This window comes from Bacillus rossius (assembly GCF_032445375.1).
Source record: "Bacillus rossius redtenbacheri isolate Brsri chromosome 9 unlocalized genomic scaffold, Brsri_v3 Brsri_v3_scf9_1, whole genome shotgun sequence".
NCBI lineage: Eukaryota > Metazoa > Arthropoda > Insecta > Phasmatodea > Bacillidae > Bacillus > Bacillus rossius.
Window position 1 is genome coordinate 17,667,477 of NW_026962012.1, and position 12,538 is coordinate 17,680,014.

At 36.0% G+C, this 12,538-nt stretch overlaps 1 protein-coding gene across 1 annotated transcript in view; it reads left to right on the forward strand.

Moving 5' to 3' along the window:
- The window catches only part of LOC134542735 (furin-like protease 1), a 574,833-nt gene that overhangs the window by 248,864 nt on the left and 313,431 nt on the right, over positions 1-12,538 (forward strand). The window lies entirely within an intron of this gene.

Here is a 12,538-nt window from a genome sequence, read left to right on the forward strand (position 1 = left end):
CTTCCTAAAATCGAAATCTATGCCACTTTCTTTAAAACAAATTAAAAAATACTCCAGTAATTTTTAAATACTTTAAAAGCACACCAAAAAAAATACTTACGGGTAACACATTTTCTCACAAAGGAAATATTGTAAGTGAAAATAGCACAGTCAATTATATTTACAAAATATCTTAATGTAATATCTCAGTATTGATTTGCAAGTCAGCAAAGAAATATAAAGTATTCACAAGACCAAATTCAATACCTTTACTGGTAAATAGGCTCTGCCAAAATATACAATTATTTTATCAGCAAGGAGAAATCATAACACAAATGGAAACAACACCTTTGCTTCAACTTCTCTCAATTAATAATGAAGGAACATATATCAAGGTAACCAACTATTAATCCTTGTACAAAAATATTATTAAAGTGGCAACCTATCTGATATACCACATTATATATTAACAATTTTATATATGCACCGAATGAAACAATTACTTTGATAAATATATATAATATATATTTGTTTACTGTTGATTATCTTTAAACAATTTAAATACTTTTACTGCAGCATGAAATATTAAGTCTCTTATTACTTGCAAATGTTCAGACCACAACTGTCCAAATTTTAAAGGTCCATGTCAATGGTCAAGGTCATCCAAAATAGCCGCCGTGACGTCACAATCCAAAAAGGTGGTTGGCATTTCAGGCACCTTATCTTTTAGCCTGTCGCAGGACCGGCTATTATATACTACTGTAAATGTTTCTTGTTTTAACTCTCATATTATTTCAGCGGCCATGAGCATATAAACGATGTATGAACGATGTGATTCTCAGTTGGTTCCTGGCTACGACGGTATAAGGATCACCTGATTTGACTCGTCTGATACATAAGTCACGTAATTACCTATTTTTTGAGATCTTGATGGCATCATTGAATACGATGAAAGTTGTACCATCGTCTACAATAACCCTGACGGCAGCAATGACGGCAGCAATGACGGCAGCAATGACGGCAGCAATGACGACAGCAATGACGGCAGCAACGACGGCAGCAATGACGGCAGCAATGACGGCAGTGACGCACAGCCCGTTGTCATCGTGGACGACCACCATGAAGACCTTGATGGAAGCTGTACCATCGCCTGTGGAGATCCCGTCAGCGACGACGGCGCATATCCCGATCACAGTCAGGGCAACAACACTGGAGGAGACTTCCAACAGGCGTGGTTCCACCAGCAGAAGAGACTTTAATTTCTACAGCGATGACTCGGTGACAACTAACGAGTATTCATGTCGTTACTGTGACAAGATATTCTCGAACAACAGTAATACTCTGTAGCACGAGAAGGGAGAATGTGCTAAGAATCCTCCTCGCAAAATGTTTGTATGTGAAAAATGCCTGTAAGAAATGCCAAAAGCAGTTTGCCAGAAAACATAACATGAAAACGCATTTGAAGACATGCAGTGGTCGTGCTGCATGGCAGTAAGTAAAGGTTTCGCTGCAACAACGATGCAACGAAGTGCATACGTGTACACCGGGAATTGGTACAATTGCAGTAAATCAGCACTTTGTTTGGGACTGAAAGAACCGTCGTCGTCGACCAGACATCCTTGCGGTTTCTATGATATGTCGTTCGCCTTTTTCCATGGAGACATCATGACTCCTTGGTTTAGGTTGAAGACTCGTATGCGTAAAAGCACACGAGCAGATATACCGCAACCGATTGCGATGACATCTGGACATTACACTAAACACACGACTATGCTCGCATTTGAGATAAATGCCAATTGATTCCACTTGGCCCAATATTCATTTCATGGAATTTTGAAAGACTACTATTATTTAAATACGTGTATTGAATCGAAAGACATTTGTACTTTACTTGACGATATCAAGCAGAACATTAAAAACCTGATTACTAGGGGCATGTATATTTCGCGAAAAGATTCGAGACCTACTGAAAGTTAAAACACTGTAGAATCGTCTGTGTTTCGTGAATGGGCGAGTTTATTCCAGATACATATCGATTGTAACAACTCCAATAACAGAGATTCAGTGCGGAAGCAAACACGTCCTGAATGGCTCGGTCAAATAAGGCAGCGACTTCTCTCGCAGACGGCCGCCAATCACAAGGCAGAAACCGCTGGTTTGGGTATACCTTGTTGCAGTCAAATAGGCATTCAAATATTTTCGCGAAAAATGCCTGCTCCTACTGATTACTGATGAAGTAGCAACGTACGGGCCTTTAAAATATAACTTTTTGCCGGACGACATGTATGGTAAAACGTATCTGTTCGAGGACAAAGTGAAGAAGTGCGCATTCAAGACAGTGAACACTCCCATTTACAATTCCGTCAATGTGAAGCAGTCTGTTCAACACAGTATGGAGAAACTCTGTAGGAAAACGATCTGGCTGGTCTCTGTCTTCGGTAAACCGTCTGGAGCTGAGAATTAGTCAGCTAAAGCCAACGCAGAACTAACTATTAGTTTGCTAACATTATCAAGTGTTCCTGTAGTAGTTTAAGATTTATGTAATAAATATTTTGCTTGTAATTTGGTTTTATTTTTTAACCTTCCACGTTTATGGTAAATTGAAGTGTTATTTAGTTAAATTCGTATTTCTGCATCGATCAAGTATCGAATCAAGTAGGTACAGGAAATCAAACAAATTAATCTCTATTTTAACAAGTGGTTATTAAAATGAATTTTGGAACCCTCCCAGAATTTCTAGCTAAATAATTAGATAATGTCAAGATGGCAGTCAATATGTCATAATCGGCTTACTGGAGGCTGGTAGTAAAGGAATTAAAGCCTCTTTAAGGACTTAACCATATTTATTGAAATTAATATGTTTTATGTATTTTTTATGCACCGATCAAGTTTCAAATCAAGGACAGGAAATCAAGCAAACCAATCAATAATAATAAATAATAAGATATTTTTAAAAATAATTTTGGAATTTTTCCCGAATTTCTAGCTAAATAATTACGAATTTACAAGATGTAGCCTAAATGTAAAGTTAGCGGGCGCCACAGTAATAAATTATTACTGCATTCTTGAGGGTAAAATTTAAACTAACATGGCGGTACTGCACTCTAGCATACGGAAACAAGATAGCGGCTATTGTGTCATAATCTAAGATGTCTGCCTCCAGCATACGAAAACAAGATGGCGGACGTGACGTTTTACTAGCTAAAATAATATATACATTGTCATTAGTGGTTGGAGGTCAGTCTGTCGGTGATCTCCGTGGAGGAAGTATAAGTCACCATTTTTGTTTTGCTCTCACCGGGTTCGAACCAAGGACTCCAAGCTCCATGATGTAAGTGCGTTCATTAATAAAAAATATTTAAGTTTGATTAATTAAATAGTTTATTGTATTTTTTTATGTTTTAGATAATTGTTATGGATTTTTAAGATGGAGGGCAATGTCCAAATTAGCTTACGTTATTTTTTATTAAAATTTATTTTGTATACTGTTATTAATCTTAAAATTGTTCCCATTGAATTCAGATAATTAGGGATTTTCGAGATGGCGGCCGTAATGAAAATTGCAACGGTGACGACAAAATTCAAAACTGCGGCCATAAAATCCTTAAAATTTTTAAGGTCATGACCTAAGCGGCTTAGAGTCGCTTGCTTTTAGGACATTTCAAGCCATTTGCATTTTAGAGGACTAAATAGGAAATTTCCCTTCAAAACGTGAATTTTTCTCTCGAAATAGGGAAAGGTTTTTTTCTTGTAAGATTATTGTTGGATTAAAAAAACTGGAAAGTTTGACGATTTTTTTTTGGAAATATAAAGGATTTTGGAGTCATTTTTGGCAATTTTGACAAATTTGAAGTGTCATCCAAGATGGCCGCCGTGACGTCACAATCCAAGATGGCGGATCCCATCCACAATCCATACTCTTACTCCTGCGCTCGGATCTTATTCTATATACTACTGTTACTCATTATTTTAAGCTCAATACTTGAGTATAATGCAGAATATATGACAACTGCAAACTAAGGTCATGAACGTCCGGCTTAGTTGCGCAACGAACACATTATTACTAAATGTTCTAAAAGGAACCAAACATTCTCTCTTTTTTTCATACAGTGAACAATTCGTAAATAATAAAAATGAAGGAAATAAGTTACTTATGCAATTTATAGCATTTTTATGGAGCAAAAGTTTACCTATTAAAAGAAATTAATTTTGCAAATAACTTATTATAATTCCAATGCAATACGTTTATGCATGAAATTAATTTAACATTTAATAAAATTTTCTGTGATTAATTGGATTCACAGTGTTATAATATCAACCATTTTTGGACAAAAATGATCTTTTCGGGGATTGGCATAGGTGTATTTTTCCGTCTATCATTTGCGGGTAATTGCCTTTTTGAGTGTGTGGTTTTTTAGTTAGATTCTACACTGTTGTGTAACCAAATTTTGTGTCATGTTTTCTTTAAAATAAGTGTACGTTTTCTTCTCTTTCTGTATATGTGTATATGTTTATATATGTTGTGTGTGTTTATTTTATCGTTAGCTACACATCTGCCCCTTTTCAGCATTAGTAATTTGAATTTAATTTTTTTTAATGTATTGTATGCTTCATAACATTTTCCTTCGTAACCATTCCTCTCTCTCTCTACGTGCTCTGTCTGCGTCCACAGTCGAAGGTGCACCAGATGCGGGGTAAGTGCATCTTCCAGTGAGGGGAGCTCAGACCTGCTCAGACCTGCTCAGACCAGAGGGTTTATTCCGAGTTACTCGAAAAGGAGTTCTCGATCGTAAAGTGACGATTGTTGGAAGATCTCACGTGTTCGGTATTCTAAGTTACGTGTGGCTTCTCGATTCTGAGTGACCAGTTGCTATTGGGCTCTCGCAACCTGACTTCGCGATCAGCAACTCGCTTTCAAGCATGGCGGCTTGTGAGCGTAGTGGTGACAGTTACATATAAGCTGGATATTCTCTCATTCACTGTTTACTCACTAGTCACATTATTCATTAACTAATTTTAAATACACTTAAGAATTTGTGTTTAGGTACTTATAATTCCAATATAAACGACTCCGTATATTATCTATAATTTTCTCATTCCATCATCTAAGGAATAAGTGGCAGAGTGTGTTATTTCATGGTGTTTTAACCACAACGGAAAGGTTTTTTGAGTTCATATCTCCCCTTAAACAGTTATATTTTTGAAATTAAGTAGTTTTAATTTCTGTTCAAATAATTAAAGACATAAAATTATCTTAAGGTACATATAATTTTAAGTTTTAAGCTTGTATTACCTAATAATATATAGATTAGTGCTATTATTTTTGTATTTAATATTTCAATTAATATTTTCAAGACTGTTTGATCTTGTTTTAAACTATGCTCAAAAGACTTCATATTTATTCAAACAATTAAGTTAGGAGTTTATTTTCTTATGCGAGATTACCTGAGATTGCACTAATAAAGTAATTTTTTTCTTCTCGTTTTTATTTTTGTAAATGAAATTGAATACTCGATCATTTTATAAAATTAAAAAAAAAATTCAATTGGTTGTTGAATCGAACCCAAAACAATCTCACGCAGCAGTTATAGCATGCGATGCGTTCACCCTCTCAACTGAGCTAAATCAGTTGATATACTTTTCATTACTACAATATTTAATTATATAAAATGCAGAAATATCTGAGAATAAGTGTATATTTTTGGTTTATCGTTATTTATTTAACTTTCAAAAGTTAATTTACTAAGTTTTAAAATGTTTAATGCATGTATTCGCTTAGTAGCAGTATTTGTATAACATTTAATCTTGCAAGATGTTTATTGTGTGAACGGCACAATAGTTTTTCATACGATGAATACCATTTTCCCTAACCCAAATGTACACGTGTGGATTCATAGAATAATTTATTGGCATACAGCGGGAAACTTCACTCGAAATTTTTTTTCTTGTTTCGTGCTAAACAAAGACAAATGTTTCTTTTTTTTTTACGTCACGGTGGTATTCATAATATTTTGTTGTTCCACGTTTGTACAGTATTTTACCGTTTTTCAAACGTAGATTTTAAATAAGTAGCTCAGATTGAGTGATAAATGATGAAGATGTAACCGCTGTTTAGTGCCGCCATGTTGCTTGTCTGGAAGTCACCGGAGGGGGAGGCAGGAGAGTAGGGGTGGGGAGTCGTTAGACCCGAACATTGCCGAACATTGCCGAGATAGCGGACCCTCGTGCAGATACAGTGCTTAGAATAGCATTTCAAACACTTGTCGGTATAACTGATATGTTCCGATCGGCGAACGATCGGTATGTCGGAATCGTCATCGAAAGCTTACGATAGAATAAACGAAATCCTAGAATAAACGCCCTGCTTGCCAGGAGCACAGTTCGCCACACATGGCGTGTTCGAGTAGGAGGTTTGTAATGCTCGTGAAGGTCTCTTATAGCAAGGTGTGAGTCTGGTTTACTGCCATATGAACATCTAGATATAGGGCGTGGACTCGTTTTCGTTTGTGCATTGGTTTTTAAATTTTATTCATCGTAGTTGATTATGCTTCAATGCCTTTACGGTTGTAGTGTGGATTTGGCAAGTATATCTCATGGTCAGTTGTTTACATAGTGGATGTTGGCACACAATAGTTCGAATTTCTTCGTGTTTAGGAATTTATCTTCCTCTACCTCCTCTTTCCTTTCCGGCCCTGAGACTTAACTCTTGTTATTAGTTATTTTTTCTTCCCCACCTCGCCGTCTTCATCATCTATTCCTACCTCTAACCCCTCTCCCATTGCAGTTACCTCTTCAATATAGTGATGTGTCGTTCGTGAAGTATTCGTTCAAAACGAACGGATCTTTGAGCGAACGAAATCATATGATTCGTTCGCCGTGGTATGAATCGGTTCTTTGAGAGTCGATTCCTTGGGAGCTGAACTCGAGTCGGAAGAAAGAGACGAGAACCGGTCACGCGGCCCGTCTGATTCGTTCCTTTGATTCGTTCGTGAAGTGAATCATGACGTCGGGAGTCAAGAGTAATCAGTAATCGCTGTGTGAGCGAGCGTATACACAAGAACAAACGATACTTGTAAAAATAATGTAGGGCAACATGAAAATTATCTACGCTTGACAATATCAACAGTTACGAAATAGTTTAAAATTTATATTTCACATACACAAACATTAACTAACTACACATGCGAACTAAAAATAGCAGGGAAAGTAACAAAAAATGCATCTTTACTTACATTTGTTGGGTTAATTATTTCACATTGCATGTACTGTTTGTTTTAGAGCAACTCTAAAACCAGGTTGTTTTGTTGTTTCTTATGTACATATATCTATACCTCGGAAGCATAAGACGCTATGTCCACTTTTGGGAACATGCTTTTTTAACTATAAACTTGACCACCGTTTGACAGTATTTATAATGGCATACAACACTATGATCTACGATATGGATAAATAAGTTAATATTCTTGATAACAGCCACATCACGTAGAAGAACGATAAAAATAATTTTTATAACAAATCATCACATGGAATTGATTCAAATGAATCGATTCGGTAAAAAGAATCGTTCTGCCCATCACTATTTCAATAACATTTCCGTGCAATTTTATCCTTTTGTTTAGCTTCCCCTTAGGGTTACCTAACCCTGCAGGTAGCTCACGATGCACGTGGATTTGTCAGGAAGAAAAACAGTGCTAGTGAGGGATATAAAGCACTGAATTATGCGTAGTTATGTGTGTATAAAAGTACTTGAGAATTAGAAAAATTTATTGCATCGTCTCTCATTTTAGTACAAATTACTTAAAATGGTGTGTATATATATATATATATATATATATATATATATAATATTTGATTGAATCAAAGAAACGATTTTTTTCCATGTGTACAGCCAAATAAGTAGGCCAATAATTATTTAGAGTTCTGATCTGTCTAGGTACAGCGATAAAATTACTATTTTATGGTATGATTACGTTACTAGTGGTTAATTTGCCGCTATCATTGTTTTCTATATAATAATTTGTGATATTGTTATTGGCTTTGATTAACGTCGTGTGTTAATATTGGCGTAACTTTATGCTCTATATATAGAGACCGGAAAAATTCGCGAATTCATTTCGCGATCGACTAAAATACAAATATTTATATCTCAGTGCTGCCTCTGCTATTGGCTGAGAACTCACCTGGATGACTCTGGGCCAATGAGAAACACCCAACCAAAACTTTATCGAATCACAGGCTACTACGTTGGGACGTCTCACAAGACAGCAGCCAATGAGCGGGTGACAGACCGAGTGTACGTAGGACTATGGAGTTCATCCTAGAGGTAATTGAACCCGCGAATTTTTCCGGTCCCTAGCTATATATATATATTTGGTATGTATATAGTTACCGACCACATGATTGTAATGGTTAAGCGGTTGTCTGTTGAAGGCACGATATCTGAATGTATCGTGTATTTGAGCAAGTGGCCACACTATCTGGAGTGGTAAACAGCTAGCGAGATGCGGAGTGTTGCAGTTGTTGGCTAGAGTGACGCGGCAGAGAGACAGCAGCAAGTGACGCGCGGCGCCGTGAAGTGGCGTGAAGGCCACTCGTGACGTCAACCACTCAGACTGCGACTGACCCCAGCTGACGACGCAGACAAGCTGTGAGCAGCCCAGGAATGTCTAATGAGCGACTCGCAAACTCCACACCACTAATTGTCACGTTTATATTTAGCTTCTCTTCTTTCGGGAGGGGATACTTTGATATGCATCGTCTTGCTGTCGGTTTTACTGAGGCGGCACTGAGACAACAGTTAGTTTTGAGAAATAACCATACCTACACTGTAAAAAAATTATTTAAAAAGCACTTACAATGATTGGTTATTCAATTTTCCTCATATTAACTAAAAAATATTGTAACTTTACACAAATGTTTCTTGGAAACCAAATTATGCCACAGGCTTTGGTAGAAATATCCTACACGTATGTTCATCTTTCTTTACAAACACTAGCGTGTTCAATTAGACATCTGGATCTATAGATGAAATTACACATACATCAAGTGTAAAATCAATCATTGTCATGTTTTTTCTGTCAGCGACTGTATTTGTTGGTACATATACCTACACCAATATAAAAGAGCAAAATATTTATCAGAAAAATATTGCTACTACCAAGGAGCCGCAGATGTAATTTTTTTTAAAAACTATCAAAACTCCATTTAATTGACATTATGTTGAAAAAGTGGTGTTCCGATTACACAAAAATTTATAAGCGTGGCGACTAATAATCGCAAGGTTTTGGGTTGGTTACTACTCTGAATATCTCACATAACTAAACATGTTTACTTGAGTCATTTAAGTGTTTGAATTAGAAATCACTTTGAAGTTCACATTGTTCATAACAGCAATAAGATAAAATAATTTTGGAAAGAACAAATTAACATTTTCATTATAATATTTAATTATTTCATAAGATGCAGTAACATTTACTGACAGTTGTAAAAATACACATGCGTTCATATGTAAATATATAAATATATATCAAAAAGTAATAATACACCCAGAGCTATGATGTATTGACAGAGTCATAGCATTTGTTTTTTTTAAATTTTGATACCATTTTTTTTCTTGATCACAAGAGTAAAATACACCTACATATGCAGGTGTAAAAATGCAATAACATCAGTGGAGTGACTGCTGCCTCATACATTTGGTGTAAAAATACTCAAAAATTTGCAATGTACGTCTTGACATATATAATGCTGAATGTGTATTTTTGTATTGAATGTCACTTACTGGCAGCAGCGCATTTTTTGACGTGACAACGTCTAATAAATCGATGAACGCCGGCTGCACGCACGAAAAAGTGTCCCGTTACAAAACATTGTCCCGTTTTGCTGTGTCCCGTCACGCTCATTTTATATTGCTCTTTGCTAACCTGAACCTCCTAGCATTGCGACCGAGTCCGTGGCGTAATTCTGTTTTCATGCATTTTAATGTAACATTTTCATTGCTCTTTGCTAACCCGTTCCTCCTAGCATTGCTGCAGAGTCCGTGGCGCAAATATATAATTTTTGACTGCATTTTGGTGTTGGGTAAGCCATTTTCCTTCACATCATCCTTGAAACACTCACATTCGTTTCCTACTTTTCCTATCATCGTCCTATCCTTAAAAGAATAACACAGATTGGAAGAAGTTAAATAGCAAACATGTATAAAAGTTATAGTTAAAATAATCACTTCGTTAAAGTAATAAACATATTTGAATTAATGAGTGCAAATAAAAGTAAATTTATCAATTAAATTGTAGATTTCATTTCACTCCTTCTTTGTATCCATACAAAATAGTGATAATTCAAAAAAATTGATTCAATTTTATTCATAAAAGTATGCAATCATTTCATAAATGTTTTGTTATGACGTTGTCACGTTAAACTATTGTCCGTAAACCGACTTTACAGACAACCAATTTTTTTTCTTTCTGGTTTAACCCATAGGGTGGCCATGTCTTCATGATCATATGGTAATAGTGTGAAAACCATTATAGAGGACAAAAGGAAAGTTATAAAGCAGATGGAGGTGGTGGATGTTTTATGCCCCTCACTGTTCAGTGAAGTGGTCTCTGAACGACTTAATTAGTCCATTGAAAAGTTACATTTGGGGTTGCGTTTTTTAGAGGATGCAATTTTATTTTTTTGATATGTAGGGGGGTCAGTGTAAAGCTAAAACCAAGTTTGTGGGGTCGCCACCCTTGTCCCACGGCCGCCATCTTGAAAATAGGGGATGAAATGGTTTTTACGATATATCTCTTAAAATATTTATTTGATAAAACAAATTTGTTAACATGTTTTGTTGCAAATTAAATTTTCTACAACTTTGGTCCGTAACGTTTTGTCGTAGAACTATAAATAAAAAAGTTATAAGCGAAAATCTTCAGAAATTCGAGAAAAAAATTTATATTTTTCGATATAACTTTTTTTTTTATCATTTTACGAAAAAATGATATCTGACCATTTTTGTAGATCGTTTTTTGAGGAACAACTTTTATTCGCATAATTTTTTCATTAAGTCAATAGCTAAGGTTTTACAGCGCTCCGAAGTGAGTACTATTTTTCAGTACTCTTAAATATACCTATATTATACGTGTGTACTAATAATATGTCATCAGTTATTGTTTTTTTATATTTTGTTATTGTAACTTTTTTAATTACACATTTTGCAATATTATTAATCATTAATTATTGACTCTTTTCCCCACCACCCACGGGGTAGAGTCTAGAGGCGCGTTTTTTTTTTACGTGGTATCCCCAATAGGCATAATCCACGGTGATTTTCTAAATTAGAACTACTCCGTCCTTAGTCGTTTAGATGGACCAGGCTGCGGCTCAGCATCTGATCGGCTTTCTGAATTAAATACCAGTGGGAGAACTGGAGAAGGAAGGGGTGTTAATGTTGGCGGTTCATCATCAAAGTCATTTTCATTTATTAATTCTGAGAGTTCCATTAAGTTGCTGCAAGTCTCTCCAGAACAATGGAAGCACACTGCAGAACATTTCAGCCCTGCCTTTCGACATCCACACATCGCTCCACAGTTTCCTTTGCATTTGCAAAAGATCAATTTTAAAATCTCAGGGGGTGCTGGAGGTTTAGAGTTCTGCACTGGCATCAATAATTTTCCACATTTTTTCCAGCCCCAGTCTTCAGGATCATTATAATCACCAAGCCACGACTGTACCTGATAGTAGACTCGGAAAGTATGAAAGCGAGCTGTGTCTTGTGTTGGAGAAAGTGAAGATAAGTTAAATGTACTTTTTGTCACTGCCTTGGCGAATTGTTTGTATCTTAGCCTGTCAAGAGAATTATCATCTTTATAACCACCGTATAAAGAGATAAAAAAACGTTCACCAATTACAGTGAGCAAAGCAGGGTCAACTCTCTTGTTGTGAAACAAAGCCGTTCCACTTGAAAACTCTAAATGTTTTTCCAGGTTTTTCACAAATTTCATTTTACCGATATTGTAAGGAGCTGAATTTGTGTCACATCCGGAAAAAGCACGAAGAAACAGCAAGTTATCCGCAATGACATTTCCGTACATAAAACCTGACGCACAATATAATTGTTCTGCTGTTCGTCCTTTTGATGGTTTAAAAAAAAATACATTTGCTTGTTCTCTGCCAAGTGATGTGAGCAATATCAGTATGTCAATATCTTTAGCTACAATAGTAACGGTATTAAATAATGGAGATGCAGCAAGAGCAGTGCGAACGATAAGAGCGTCTGCGTCTGATTCTGCTTGGTCAACAGTGAAACCCATTTCCGAGAATACAGTTTTAAGACGTATAATAAAGTTAGATTTGTTCTTCTCATTACCAAGAAATTTCTCTTGTGATAATGTTGGTATGGTGTTCTTGTCAAATTTTACTTCTGTCGACTGGTGATTTTTCGTGCGGCGCAAACGTTCCCAAGACTTTGTTCCTGCGACATCAGGGTCGTCTGAGTAACCGTCAAACACAATGCTTGCAGAGAGCCCGAAGTGTTCTTGTACATATTTGACGTATTTTGTAGTTATATCCT